This window comes from Mesocricetus auratus, unplaced genomic scaffold (genome assembly GCF_017639785.1).
Source record: "Mesocricetus auratus isolate SY011 unplaced genomic scaffold, BCM_Maur_2.0 Super-Scaffold_100006, whole genome shotgun sequence".
Classification (NCBI taxonomy): Eukaryota; Metazoa; Chordata; class Mammalia; order Rodentia; family Cricetidae; genus Mesocricetus; species Mesocricetus auratus.
In genome coordinates, this window is record NW_024429190.1 from 49,546,933 (window position 1) to 49,562,066 (window position 15,134).

The window sequence follows — 15,134 nt, forward strand, 5'->3', positions numbered from 1 at the left end:
ATTTGAAATTAGATGGGCCAGCAAAACTGGTTTTGAACAGGAAGTGTGAGCAAAAGAAGATCCATCTCTAGGTGACAACTCCTTCTTCCCTATTAGCTGTCTGTGGGGGAGTAATGGCCTAAATTGTTGGCCTATGGATACCCAAGAGTGGACAAAAACGGTGAGAGCTTTTAGCTAACTTATATTGAATGCATAGTATAAAAATAAGCAAATATTTGTTTTGTGCTTCTAAATCTTTCAGTATAGTTGTAAGAATGATTTGACTTATCATGACCCTGAAGAAAAGAGAAAGAGAAGGAATAGAAAGATGAGTACAACTATGATATTTGGTGCTGTGTTATTTGAACAACCTCTATAATGGGATCACACCCCAAATATTTTCTTAACGATTCAGAAATTATAGCCCCAAATTACTTGCTTACATAGGAGTGGCCCAATTGCTTCCTACTGACTCTGTTTATATTTGTACTTCTATCTTTCATCTATCTTTCTTCTTTGTATCTTTCTTTCTGTCTGTCTTTCTTTCTTTATTTACATAAACACAAAGGATAACAAGTCAGAAGTTGTCCTTGACAAACATTACTTGTGAAACCTCACTTCATCCTTCTCCATGGTGGCAGATATAGAGTAGGTAGATGACATTCATTAAGTTCTAACAGGAGCTCTGATCATGGAAACATATTATATTATAAATGGAAGGTATTATAATGTCTAAAATACATTTTAAAAGAAGAAAATGATAACATGAAAATGTGTTTAAATGGGGGCTAGAAAAAGAGACTGAACTGCGATAGCAACTTGCAAATGTTCAAGTGGATGAGAAATGAGTAAGTAAACTGGATTTGAGTAGAGATTCATGTGAAGAATATATCTCCAACCATAACTACATGAAGAAAAGCAAAAAAATCAATTCTAACCTAAAAATTCAATGTGAGCACTTGAAGCAATTTTCAGAGATGCCTGACAAGGCAGAAAAGGCCAACCAGTCACAGATTTTAATATGAATTCTATTGTCATCGCACAATTCACTGAAGCAAAATTTTCTCACTTTAAAGTACTCTGAGCTATTCAATCAACATCATTCAAGCACAAGCCATTGCAACAATTTAAGATTCAAATTACCCAAAGAAAAATTTACTTGTCTTTAATAAGTTCTTGGGGGAGCCAAAGTTGATTTATATCTCTCCCTATGCTTCACATTGCTTCTCACGTAGAAGACAATAAATGTTAATGTATGGATAGATACATGAGTGAATAAAACACATAAATAAATTAGTAAATGAATGCCAAGCTTTTAGAGAATCCTTAAATACTGTTTTTAAGTAGTCACATGTGTCCCACTTATCTGTCTGGCCTTCCTACAGCAGTAGGTCATGTCAATGCAGGCTGTAACGCTTTTCATAGACTCCCACTTAATATCAGCTTAAGACCCAAATCTTTATCATATCCAAAATCTCATCTGATTTAAGTGCTGCCTGGTCCTAGGCTACCAGTTGCCTCATGCCATCAACACCAGCCTATTTTTGGTTCTTAGAACGTGCCAACTTCCTGGCTGCTATTTCTCATTCAGTCATGGGGTGTTGTATCATTCTTTGCCTGTGTTGTAAAGCTCCTACCAGCTCCTTCATCTCAGTTGTATCTACTCATTCATTCTTCATTGAAAAGGAAATACAAAGCACTTTCCAAAAACTCTTCCCCAGCATCCCAGAGCAACCTCTGCTGTGTTCCTTTGTGATGTGTGCTATCTTTCTGATAATTCCTTTCTATTCATTTTGTAATAATGATTAGCATCTGTCTAACAGGTATGCTATATGTTCCATAATGTCTGACCTTGTGCTTACTTTTAAGTAACATTGACTCTCTTTAAATGTGTATATCCAATGATTTAGAGCAACTACTGAATAAATAATTGCTGGTAAGAAATACAAGGACAATGGATAAGAAGCACTGCAATTGTTACTCAGAAGGTCATTTGTCTCCTACATCAAAATTTAAATTTCCAGTCCCCAAAGCTAAGATTATTGCCACAGTGATAAAGAATCCCCCCAGAGCAGGAATAAGAGTATGACATTGCTTCTCTGTATTTATGTGCAATGAGAAGGGACATACACTGTGTTAATAGCAAATGTGTGTGTTTGCTAGAGAGAGGCAGGACAGAGACTTCTATCAAGAGGGCTGACAAAATGGTGCATCTGGTTTACAAGCTGGAAGACTTGTGCAGGTGTAAAGGAGTTCAAGATCCTGGAAATTAATGAAGTCTTACTTTTATGAGGTAAGGTGCCATGTTAGTCTCTGTCAGTGCTCATCCAGTGAACATCTCAATAAACTGTGCTTTGTAATTTCTGTCTTGAAGGGAGTGATCCAGTATTATTTATCAGGAGTTTAGAATCCTACAGATACAGGTTCTGAAAGTATTCCTAAAAATTGGTGTCATGAAGGAGTGGAAATAGGTAAACTTCAAGATGGCATCTATGTCCTTTGTATTCTTGACTTAAGCTGTTTTTCCTTATTTTTAGGAAACCAATTGTATTAAATATTTATTATAGTTTTCATTTGTCTGTTTGTCTTAAGCTCTCGCATTTGATGAGTCGTTTCTGCCCCATACATCTATAAATCCTGGGTAATAGTTCATAGATGTATAAATGAAGAACTGTACTCTAACATATGCACATGTGGAAAATGAATACTAGTCAATTAAGTTTCAAGACTGGCCTACTGTTTGCTATTGTATATGAAGCATTATTTGACCAAAACAATGTTTACTCTTAAATAAAAGTGTTAACTTAGGCTACCTGCATGTTAAAATGAGAGCACTAAGTATTTGTAAATGAACCTACCTGGCCCAAATAACCTAGTATGTTTCATGCATACCCTCAAAATAAAAAACTCACTAACCTCTGGACTAAAAGCTATGCATAAGATCTGAATGATAGGTTAAAAAAGTAATGCTATAAAGAATCATTGTTTTTCACATTTTAAATCATGTTTAAAAGACTACTAAGAAAATTGTTATACAATTATAATAAAAAAATTCTTGATGAGTCAAAAATAATCTTTAAACAAGAGGATCAAAAATATATTATGTGCACTTTGTAAAATATCAAGTAATGTATTAGACTTTAGTTTAGATTGGAAATAGAATAATCTGGAGTTTCCACAACTCAAAAGAGTGTTCAGTGAAAGTTCATAAAGTCTAGACCAAAAAAAAAAAAAACACTTCAGGGAAAAGTTTTTACATGCGCTTATTTGTATTGGTGTACTTCCCTAGTGTTGTCACATGGTACTTTGCATGTACAGTCACTCAATGGAAATGACATATATCTGTCTCCTCAATGGGCTGTGAACTTCTAGAAAGTAATACCTACTCATTTATTCCTGTGTCTGTCTCTGTGTAGCACAGTAATGGATTCTTCACAGGAAATATTTCAGAAAACAGATCTATGCATCACTGACTCTGTCAAATAAATGTTGCTATTGCATGTAATTATTGCAGCCCTGGTCAGAAGATGCTGAAACAAATGGGCCTTCCGAGGTGATAGAGTCTATGTTAGGTTGCTATCTGGGAGCAATCTTATGTGTGTTTCCCATTCCTTATGACTTACCTTTAGAAGAAACACATTCCTGTCTTTCCAACTAGAGTATCCCTGTTACAGGGTTATCCTAAAATGTTTCTACTATATAACGTCCAAAATATATTGAACACCAACAATTTCCATCAGTTGATTCCTATAAAAATACATTAAATTGATAAGATTAAATGAAAGTTAATCACAAGAAGATTGAATCATTTCTAGTATAATTGCCTATCAACTTGTCTAGCAAACAAACTTTGCTGTGTCTAACTTAAGGTCTCTGATGAATGTGAATTCTCAGCCTTGAGAAATTTTCTGTTGTTTATTGGAAGGAATGTGTATCTGAATAAAGCGCAAGTGTGTAACATGAGTCCTTATAGGTTTAATAATAAAAGCCCAGAGTCAGATATAGGAAAAATGCTGTAAGATCAGAGACAAAGGAGCAAGCCATAGCCACCTTTACATCACTAACTTCCTAACTGAAAAGGACTGAGTTTCTGTCCTTTTCTCCCTTATCAATGTCTGTCTCTACCCAGCCATATCACTTCCTGTCTCTCTGGGCAGACCTCTGTGGTTAACTAGTGGCTAGTTTCAAACTCTGATCTTCAGGCAAGCTTTACTTGTTAGAGTATAACAAAACACTACCACACAAGTGTGACTCTGTGGAGTTGTGGGGCTGACAGAGGCAGAAAGTTAGTCACAGAGCAGAAAATGAGAATCTTCTCATGATATGCACTAGGAACATGATTTTGTATGTCAGTATCAGAGCTGGTAATGGGATGATTGTCCTTAACATTAGCCAAGAAAGTACAAGGGTTTGGGGCAAGTAATCTAGAAGTAATCTAGACAAATTATAGGAACTAGTGCTTGTAGGTCATTTAGTTGCATCCAGGAATGGATTCTACCCTGGGCTCTTAAAATAACTGGAGCAGAATAACACAGTGTGCCCTGGAAACAGTTTAATGGCCAAACCTCAAGTCAGCCTTGCTGTGATTTCTCCAAGATCTGACCTTTTAAACACAGAAACAGAACATATTGTTTGACATTACTAACCAATACTGGGTTTTGATGAGTGGACTTTTACTTTATTCTCCCACACCTAACTCTTAGTTCAGTTCATTTATTTATTCACTGTTTCATTTGAGAATTGCTCTGTCTTTATGTTCTTGGGACTACAGATCATGATCTTGAATTCTAAGCCACTGTATCACTGTTCTCATATCATTGTTTATTTTAATCTTAGAATTTTCATGATGTTTCTATTTCTTCAACCAAATAATAAATTGACAGACAGGTTGACCATATGTGTCATACTCTTTAAGTTAATTACTTAGCACAAAACCTGTGAAATATAGCCTTCTTAGCAATTATATTGTGATTTGAGACATCCAAAAAGTTATGAGAAATTTGAGAAGACCTAAATTCCTTTTAAAGCTAAGAGCAAAAATGCTTATTAAAGCATTGGACTTTGAAACAGCTTTCAACCAGACACATTGACAAGACCAAAACATTTAACTATTCAAATTTCTTGTAGCCCATTTACTATATATCTTTCTGAAAGATTGTGGTCCAACCATAGACCTAGAAGAAAAGAATGAAAATTTCTCAAACCTAGATAATTTTGTGGTTAAATGCTTCTTAAGCATCTTCTGCTTTGCTGATTTTAAGCCAATAGCTACTTTCATTGTGGCAGAAATATAGAAGAAAAGGACCATCTCTGGCCAGGAATGTTATTGATGCTTAGCTGGCATTTAGTAATGGATCAAGTTGGTTTTAGCATATGTTGGTGTTCTGTATATATTAGAAGTAACCATAAAGTATGAAAATGAGAAGAAACTGACATGTAAGAAAATATACTAGGGTTTCTTGGTTATGGCAGGGTGAATGTGGTACATATTGATTGGAATCAGCATAGAAGGCAAATGCTGTCTCACATCTACATCTACACTCTTCAAATATATGTGGGAAGGGGTGCTGTTTGTACTACAAGTAGATGAACTAGGACCAGAAAAGGAATTTTATTTCTAGAACAATTGTAGAACACATCCAAGCCAAAGCCAAGAAATGGTTTTGTAACCTCTCCTCCATGAATGAGATGGAAATACAAATGAGACAGATTTATAGCCTTAAACTGGAGAAAAAATTCTGAAAGAAAAAATAAATACTGAAAGGTTAGCAAGTCTAACTTGCTGGCAAGGGATCATCAGGTTCTATTCTTTCCTATACCAGAGGTGGGGAGGCATAGTTATTGAGTTAATAAGAATGCTATAACATTTTAATAACAGAAAATGAAGCCTGGCCTTGTGAAGATATGTATTGCCTCAAATTATAGATGAACATTTTATATCAAGTTCTTTTGGAGATTAATACTCAGGTCCTTTTCATGCTTTAAGTATTCTTTTTCTTAAAAGCAGCAGACAACATTAAAAATAATGCCTGATAATTTCTTTTTTTTTCCTAAAATCCTGCCTGCCACTACTAGGCACCAACAAAGATGACATACTAGGATGTTTGTTTCTTTATTCTATCAAAATTCACAATAGATGGAAAATCTTTACATCCTCTTTTCACATTAAAACAAATTTTCTAAAAACTTTTTTTAATCTCTCAAAAAATCATTCATGGTGGGAGAGATGACTTAGTGAACCAGGTTCAATTCCTAGCATTCATATGGTAGCTCATAATCTTCTGTAACTATATCTCCAAGAGACCTAACACCCTCTTCTGACCTCAGCAGGCATTGCATGTACATTGCTTTCCTTATATACATCAGACAAAACACTGGCAAATAAAAAATAATAAATACATTTTTGAAGAAATTTTTACCTGCATTTAAGTGATGGATTCAAGATATGAAATAGGATATAAAGTCAATTGTGTTTCTAGTTCTAGCTATGTAATGGGTATTTCACTTCAGATAATAGTTAACCACATAAAAATACATTTGATAGAGGAATAAAAGCACAGAATCTAATGAGAAACTCCATAGTGTCTATTATAAATGACTATATTATCTCTTAATCCACACCGCCACAGAAGCTAGGAAACAAGGAGGACCCTAAGAAAGACATACATGGTCCTTCAGAGAAGGGGAAAGGAACAAGATACCCTGAGCTAATTAGGAGCATGGGGGAGGGGAGAGGGAGTTAGAAGAAAGAGAAGGGGAGAAGAGGAGGGGAGAGGAGGACAAGAGAGAGCAGGAAGATCAAGTTAAGGGAACAATAGAGGAGAGCTATAAAAGTGATACCATAATCGAGGGAGCCATTATAGGTTTAAAGAGAAGTCTGGCACTAGGGAAATTTCCAGAGATCTACATGGATGACCCCAACTAAAAATCAAATAGTCGAGAGGTTACCTTAAATGCCTTTCCCCAAAAATGAGACTGATGGCTACCTCATGTGCCATCCTAGAGCCTTCATCCAGTAGCTGATGGAAGCAGAAGCAGATACCCACAGTTAAACCCTGAGCTGAACGCCTGGAATTCAGTTTCAGGGAAGGAAGAGTGATGAGCAAAGGGGTCAAGACCAGAATGGAGAAACCCACAAAAACTGCTGAACTTAACAAGGGGGAGCACATGAATCCCAGACTGACACCTGAGAAACCAACATAGTACTTTTCTAGACCCCCTGAAGGAGGATGTCAGTTTGGAGGTCTGGTTAATCTAAGGCGCCTCTGGCAGTGGATCAGTATTTATTCCTAGTACATGAGTGGAATTTGTGAGCCCACTCTACATAGAGGGATACTCTTTCAATCTAGACACACAGGGGATAGCCTAGGCCCTGCTCCAAGTGGTATGACAGATTTTGAAGATCCTCCATGGAAGTCCTCACCCTCCCTCCAGAGCACAATGGGATGGCATAGGGGGCCTGTAGGTTGAGGGGAGGAGGGGAGAAAGAGGGAACTAGGACTGAAGTGTAAAACAAGCTTGTTTCTAATTTAAATTTAAAAATAGGGGAAAAATAACAAAATGGTCAGAACTTTGTAAAAAAAGTTTATTGAGCTGTATAGTCATTTGGTTTGGACAATTTTGCTATATTATTTTTGATTTGCAACTTTTTACCATAAAAGTGTCTCAAAAAGAAAAAAAGGCTGTTAGCTTTTCCCTCATTTACAAAAATCAAAATACAAATAATCATAAAGGAACAAAAACAATCCATCTACCATTTGGCTCTTCATCTGCCAGGGATAATGACATATTTTAGCTTCATGTCTAAGGTTAATCTGTTCACTTTATAACTTTATAAAGACAAAAATAATATTCACAATAAATAGATGCAACATAAACTTGGCAAACTACTACACTAATTTCCTCCAGTAGCAATATGGTAAAAAAAAATTATCTTAGGTTTTGTGTTTTTTTATAAAGAACTATTTTGGCTTTTGCTTTTTTGTTTGTTTTTTATTTTTTATTTTAATTTTAAATAGCTTGTTTTACATGTCAATCCCAGTTCCCTCTCCCTCCCCTCCCCTCTCACTCCTCCATCCCCCCCAGCCTCCCACCCTATTGCCAAATCCTTCCGCACAGGGGATATCTAGAGTCTGTCATTTTACTCTGGGTAGGGTCCAGGCACTCCCCTAAGAGTCCAGGCTGACAGAGCATCCCTCTTAGTGCTATGGCACACGATGACTGTTTGTATTCCAGGGATAAACACTGATCCACAGCTCAGGGCCCCATAGGTTGCCCAGGCCTTCTCACTGACACTCACATTCGGGGGGGTCCAGATCAGTCCCATGCTGGCCTCCCCGCTGTCGGTCTGGGGCCCAAGAGCTCTCCCCTGTTCAGATCAGCTGTCTCTGCTGGTTTTGCCAGCCCATTCTTTGCCAAATTGCTCATCGCTCCTCTCTCTCTGTCACTGGGTTCCTTGGGTTCAGTTCAGTGTTTAACTGTGGGTGTTTGCCTCTGCTTCCATCAGTCAATGGATGAAGGCTCCTGGATGGTTATAGACATCAAGTTCATTATCAGGAATGGGCATTCGAGGTGGTCTCTCTACTATTGCTTAGCTTACCAATAGGTGTCATCCCTTTAGATCACTAGAGGTCACAATGGTGCCTGATCTGTCTTCTAACCTATAACTCCCTCTGCCCCATATCCCCCACTCAACCTTCCTGTTCCACCATGACCTACTCTCTCTTCCTCTTCTCCCCCTCTCTATTTCCCAGCTCCCACTCCCCCCTCCCACCCCTCGCCATGTTCCCCATCTGTTCAGAGGATCTTGCCTCATTCCTCTTCTCTTGCTTACCATGCATATCCCTTAGGTCCTTTCCTGTTTCCCAGACTCTCTGTCAGCAGAAGTACAGACTTGCACTATCCTGATTCATGTCTAAAATCCATATATTAGTGAGTACATACCATGTTTGTCTTTTTGTGACTGGGTTACCTCACTCAGGATGGTTTCTTCCAGTGCTATCCATTTACCTTCGAATTTCAAGATTCCATTGTTTTTTTCTGCTGTGTAATACTTCATTGTGTAAATGTACCAATGTGCCAACTCTTACAGCCAATATGGAAATCAGTATGAAGATTCCTCAGGATAATGGAAATCAATCTACCACAAGACCCAGCAATTCTACTCTTAGGCATATATCCAAAAGAGGCAAATTCATACAACAAGGGCATCTGCTCCACTATGTTCATAGCAGCATTATTTGTAATAGCCAGAACCTGGAGCCAATCTAGATGCCCCTCAACTGAACAATGGATAGAGAAATTGTGGTACATTTACACAATGGAGTATTACTCATGGAATATTTTGTTTTCTCCATCAATGGTAATTGAAAGCTTTGCTGGATATAGTAGTCTGGGCTGGCATCCTTGTTCCCTTAGAGTTTGTAGGACATCTGTCTTCTGGCTTTCATCGTTTCCATTGAGAAGTTAGGTGTAATTCGGATAGGTCTGACTTCATATGCTACTTGGAATTTTTCTTTAGCTACTCTTAGTATTTTCTCTTTATTCTGTAGGTTTGATGTTTTGATTATTATATGGCGAGGTGACTTCTTTTTCCGGTGCCCTGTAAGATTCTTGTATTTTCATAGGCATATCCTTCTTTAGGGTAGGGAAGTTTTCTTCTATGATTTTGTTGAATATGTTTTCTGTACCTTTGATCTATATTTCTTCGTCTTCTTCTATACCTATTATTCTCAGGTTTGGCTTCTTCACGGTGTCCCATATTTCCTGGATATTTTGTGTTAGGGATTTATTGGTTTTGAGATTTTCTTTGGTTGATGACTATATATCCTCTAATGAGTCTTCAACATCTGAAATTCTCTATTGTATCTCTTGTATTCTATTGGTGATACTTGCATCCGTAGTTCCTGATTGTTTACCCAGCTTTTCCATTTCCAGCATCCCTTCATTCTGTGTTTTCTTTATCATTTCTATTTCAGCTTTCAATCCTTCAACTGTTTGAGTTGTTGCCTTCATTTGTTTGGTTGTTTTTTCTTGGTACTCTTTAGATTCTTTGAGAGATTTGTTTATTTCTTGAAATTTTCCCCCATTTGATGGATTTTTTTGTTTGTTTTTTCTTCTATTTCTTTAAGGGATTTCCTCGTTTCTTCTTTGAGGGTCTCTATCATCTTCATAAAATGATTTTTAAGGTCTGTCTCCTCTGCTTCATCTATGTAGTGCTTTTCAGGTCTTGCTGGCATTGGTCCCCTAGATTCTGGTGGAGTCATGTTGGTATTTTGATTGCTGAGTGAGCTCTTATTCTGTCTTCTTCCCATCTCTTCTTCCAGTGGGTACTGGTGGGGTCTTTCTGTCTCCACTGTTATCCTTACTTCCTGAAGCTGAAGCTGGGGATGCTGACACTGAAGCTTAAGCTGGAGCTGGGGTCGCCGGAGGTTGGGGCCTGGAAAGGCTGATGTCTTTCCTGTGTGGGTGGGTCTTCTGGATGCCCAGAGTGGCCCTGGAAGATTGAGGGGATGGGTGTTGGGCAGAGGATGGGGAGTGTCCCCCCAGAGACCCAAGCTCACCTGACTGGGATTGCCGGAGTTTGGAGCCTGAAAGGCTATTTTGGCTTTTGTAGTAGATCCAAATTAGTGACAACTCACATTTATTGACCTGTTTCACCATGTATGAGTTCTTACAGAATATTATGAATACCTTACAACAGTATGCTTAGATATTATCACTGCTTTAAAGATGAGGCAGGTGCCATCTAACCAAGATGTTATTCCAAGTGACTCAAGATGCCACTCTGAAGTCTGAGAACTTTTGCCCTTATAAAAAAAGCCACTTTTACTATGAGAAAGAAATGTAGAAATGCAAGGTCAATTACAATTCAGGATATATTTCTTGTTACATACTCAATTACTAGTATAGTCGGTTATTTCCTTTTGCTTTCCAAAGAAAATAGAGTATATCAGTGAAATCCCAAAAATGTGTACACACTATTGTGTGTGTCTGCACTGATTAAAGTGTAAGTTGATATGGAAGCTACAAGGTTACACTGAGAGCTATGGACCTAGAACACATTTGCCCTTCCACAAATTCCCTTTACCTTCATCACAATCAGATTACAAACATCTCAAAAACTACTAACATTATATTAGCACAACTACCATATCTACAAACTTATAGAAATCAGAACACCAATTTTTCTCCTCTTTTTGATATATAATACTTCATTATTAATTGGGGGAACTTACAGAGGAAATTGCCACGTTATTTGTAGCGCCTCACAGGGAAAGGAAGTGTTTAATTCATAGTCATTGAAAGTGTTAAAGACATAAAGGACAGAGATGCCTAACCTATCTTCATCATCCATTTTTTTTTGTTGCTGAGCCTAAAGTGCCTGCAGGTGCCTGTGACTATTTAAAGGAGATTGTAAATCGCTTTCATGTCTTCCTGATGTAGTCAGGATGTATAAATAGTTGCACGTGGCAGATAATTAGTTAATGCCAACACATTATTGTGCTTACGAGCATCTGGATATCAGCTACTTGGCGAAAGAGCCAAGGGAAGCTATTGCTAGCGAATACTATGAAGTAATTTGAAAAATGCTGAGTGGTGAATATTGAAGCTACAAAAGGAATACATTAAAATCAGATCTAAGTTTAAAACAAAGAAGAAATTCACAGAAAAAATACAGCCTTGAAACAGCAAGTAGTTTCATAGTAAAGTTTCTTTTAACCTTTTCAATTTAATACTTCCTTATAAAATAATAGAAGTTAATACATGCATAAAACATGTCACAAAGATAAATTTATGAAGTATATAATTTTGTAGCTTTATTATGTAGGTTATAATAGTACCTTTATGCAATACAATGTAGAAAATAGAGTTTTACATGAGAAGTTTGCAAATGTAAATTGTAGTTCATTTTAGTGTTCAATTGCGCTCTTCTTTGTCATTGTCTGAACTTACCTGTTTTTGAGAAGGCTAAGTTTTCTGACTCACATAAGCTGTGGCTATTCTTTGTTTCTGCTTTCTTTCCTGAATATCTTTTATAACACTAAGATACAGTCTGTTTGCCGGGCGGTGGTGACGCACGCCTTTAATCCCAGCACTCGGGAGGCAGAGGCAGGCAGATCTCTGTGAGTTTGAGGCTGGGCTGGACCAACAGCCTCCAAAACAATACACAGAAACCCTGTCTCATAAAAACAACAAAAAAGGTACAGTCTGTTTGAGGAAAAGCAGAAAGGTATGCTGTTGGCACTGCTCCCAAGTCTACCTCCTAAGGAGACTCAAAGATTCAGGGCTACATTATCTCTCAGTATCTATAAAACACTAAATGAAGCTACAGACCTCAAATATACAATGGTAAGGCAGATGTCCGTATCCTTATTCCAAATGAGGAAAATAGAAAGCTTAAAGAGTGATTGGCCAAATACAATACCAACATCTGGGAGGTCAATCATTAAATCATCAGACTCCATGCCTATCATATGGTGCCTACTGCAGTGGGACATATCATTCCAAGACCTTGGGAATCACTTCCCTTACAGCGCTGCTGGCTGCCTGCCACATGGCAAATCTCCCAGCCTACTTTTGCTCACTGCATTAAACTTTCCTTGGCAGCTGTAGGATGTTGCTGGCATCTGTATCTTCCGGGGTCAGCACTAAAATCTCACCTTACTTTCCATATCTCCATGCATCATTTTTCCAGTGGCTATTCACACAGAACCCACCCCTGCAGGACACTCCCTCCATGCATAGGATTTCTTCTATAGTCTTCCAGAAATATGAAAGCTGCTGTGACCCTATTCCTCTTCTAAATAGTATGTTTGAGAAATCATCACTGTGTGCATGACAGCAAAGTCAACTCAGAGAATTACTTACAAGGACCTGCTTGAACCACAGGTAATATGGCCTCTGAATGACCTAACAACGAATTAATCCCAGAAAAAAATTTTCTAGGCAGGCAGTCCTGAGTGAAGAGGGTGTCAAGGACTTGTTCTACAGAAAACTCTTTGAAAGTAATCTGCATTTCTATACTTTTGAAGTTGAATATCCTAACTAATTTTTATTGTCACTGTGACAAGATACCTGACAGAAATTAAGGAAGGAGAAGTTTATTTTGATTCACTGTTTTTGGATGTAGCACATCAGTACATCATGGTGGAAAAAGACAAAACAAAGCGAAAAAGAAAAGAAAAACATGGCATATCAAGACACCTTTCATGGTGATGGGATCTTGTAGCATATCACATTGACAATTCAACAGACCAAGAAACAGAGAGACTTTAAACTAGAAAGAGAACTGGGAAGCCCTAGGATTTCAGTCAGTGAGCCACTCCTAGATATGTTTACAACTTCACAAAGCAATGCTGCTAACTTGGGACAAGGGGTTCATACACATGAGCCTGATAGACAGTTCATATACACACTATTACACTACCACAAAGTGGCTTTCCAGATTCCTGGGGGCTATCCAGCTGCTTTTCCTTCTTCTCCATTGCAAATCACTTGCACGCCTTTCCCTAAGGTTAGTTGTCATACCCCCTCGGGAGCCCTTTTGCATGTGTTTCTTTTATGGACAACATGCAAAATTTCAAGTCCTTCTACAATGCTCCTTTTATTATGAATTTCATAAATTTGGTCCAAAAGTAGCTAGCATTGCTTCTCTTTGTTCAGAGAAAAGATGACAGAGTTTTGTCTCGATCACCAGATTTTAAGTCTCTTGTGTTGGCATCTGTAAGGTCATTTGATGTAAGTCATCACTCAGCTCACCAAGAGCACTAGCAACACTTCCTTGTTTTTTACTTCCTTGAAGTACCACTATCTTAACTTGGACTCTTGGGTACCAATTTGTCTACTTAAGTTTTTAATTCTCTGGCTATGACTCCTCTATCATCTTATCTTGAGCATCTTAATTTCCTTATCTTTAACTGCTAGAGGGACAAGGGTTCTGCTCTCATCCTGCAATTCTTCAGCCACCCTCACTCATTAGCTAGCTATATTCATTTGCGTTTGCAAATGCCATCTGCACATTATTTCTCCAGTCCAGATCTCTAATTTAGACATGTTCAAGTTCAGCTTCATATATCCAAGTACCTACTGGGTTTCCACTTGGAAGCATATTAGGCAGCAAAATCATCATATCTATAGAACTCCTGATTTGTATCCTGATGCCTGTTTCCTTCCACTCTTTCTGAATTCCCATAAAATAACAGTGTCATTCTTCATGGTGCCACAAAAAAAAAAATAGCAGTGCTCACTGACGACCCACTTTCTCTTGTGTGTGATACACCTATAAATCCTTTGTTTCTGCCTCAAGGCATAAGCGGGTCTTTCTCAAAAGTAGTATAACAACTTACATAGACACCTGCACTTTCATATTGGGATTATGATAACTACTTCTCACTGTTCTCTACGAATCCATTAACTTCCTCCACCATGTTATTTCATAGAAACCTGAATCACTGTATGAAACCTTCTACTTGCTGGACTAACTGATGAAGTTGTGTCAAGTGACCAAGAGTGAACACCAGGTGTCTAGATACTCTCCTGACAGGAGATGATGTGTAAAGTACAGAAGACAAGTTCGGCAACTTTACTGTGGGCCAAAAAGATGATGTGTAGAAAATGTAGCTTAAGTAACAGCTGTTGATACTGAAAATGTGTGTCTGAGCAAGAGCCCAGGTTCATGTTCACTCACCATCACACTCAGCACTGCTTGATGATAGCACATCACATATCACAAACCTAAAATACATAAAAGTTCAAAATCAGAAGTATGGTTACCAGAAAATATTCTGTATTTTAAGGGTAAAAATTCATTCATTAATTGGGGGCATTCTATAATATTAAATACTATGGATAATTTGTAGTCATTTACAGTCATTTCTTACTGGAGTGATGTACTTAGACATATCAACATGACAGAGACCTTCAATGAAAAATTTAAAACACCTACATCAGATTAGATTTGACCCACCTAGAGAAAAGACATTGTTTCTACCCCAGTAGCTGTTTTTCTCACCAGTTTCCTATATACAATTTAAAAAACAAAAACCACACATAATGTCTGACTAGAGTAGAAACCCCATCTCTCTCTTTCTCACCCCAGATCCTGCTCTTTGTGAAAGTTCATCAAGAGTTAGCCCCTCCCCAGAGGTGCTCAA

At 37.8% G+C, this 15,134-nt stretch overlaps 1 protein-coding gene across 3 annotated transcripts in view; it reads right to left on the reverse strand.

Annotated features, from left to right (window-relative positions):
- Gabra2 (gamma-aminobutyric acid type A receptor subunit alpha2) overlaps positions 1 to 14,689 on the reverse strand; it is a 164,969-nt gene extending 150,280 nt beyond the window's left edge. Inside the window, exon 1 of one of the 3 annotated variants that reach the window (XM_040747156.1) lies at positions 14,669 to 14,689. The gene's annotated coding sequence lies outside the window, so the exon portion shown is untranslated. The remainder of the gene's footprint in view (positions 1 to 14,668) is intronic. The other 2 variants (XM_040747160.1, XM_040747162.1) reach the window with 2 other exon arrangements.
- Between the last annotated feature and the right edge of the window lie 445 nt (positions 14,690 to 15,134).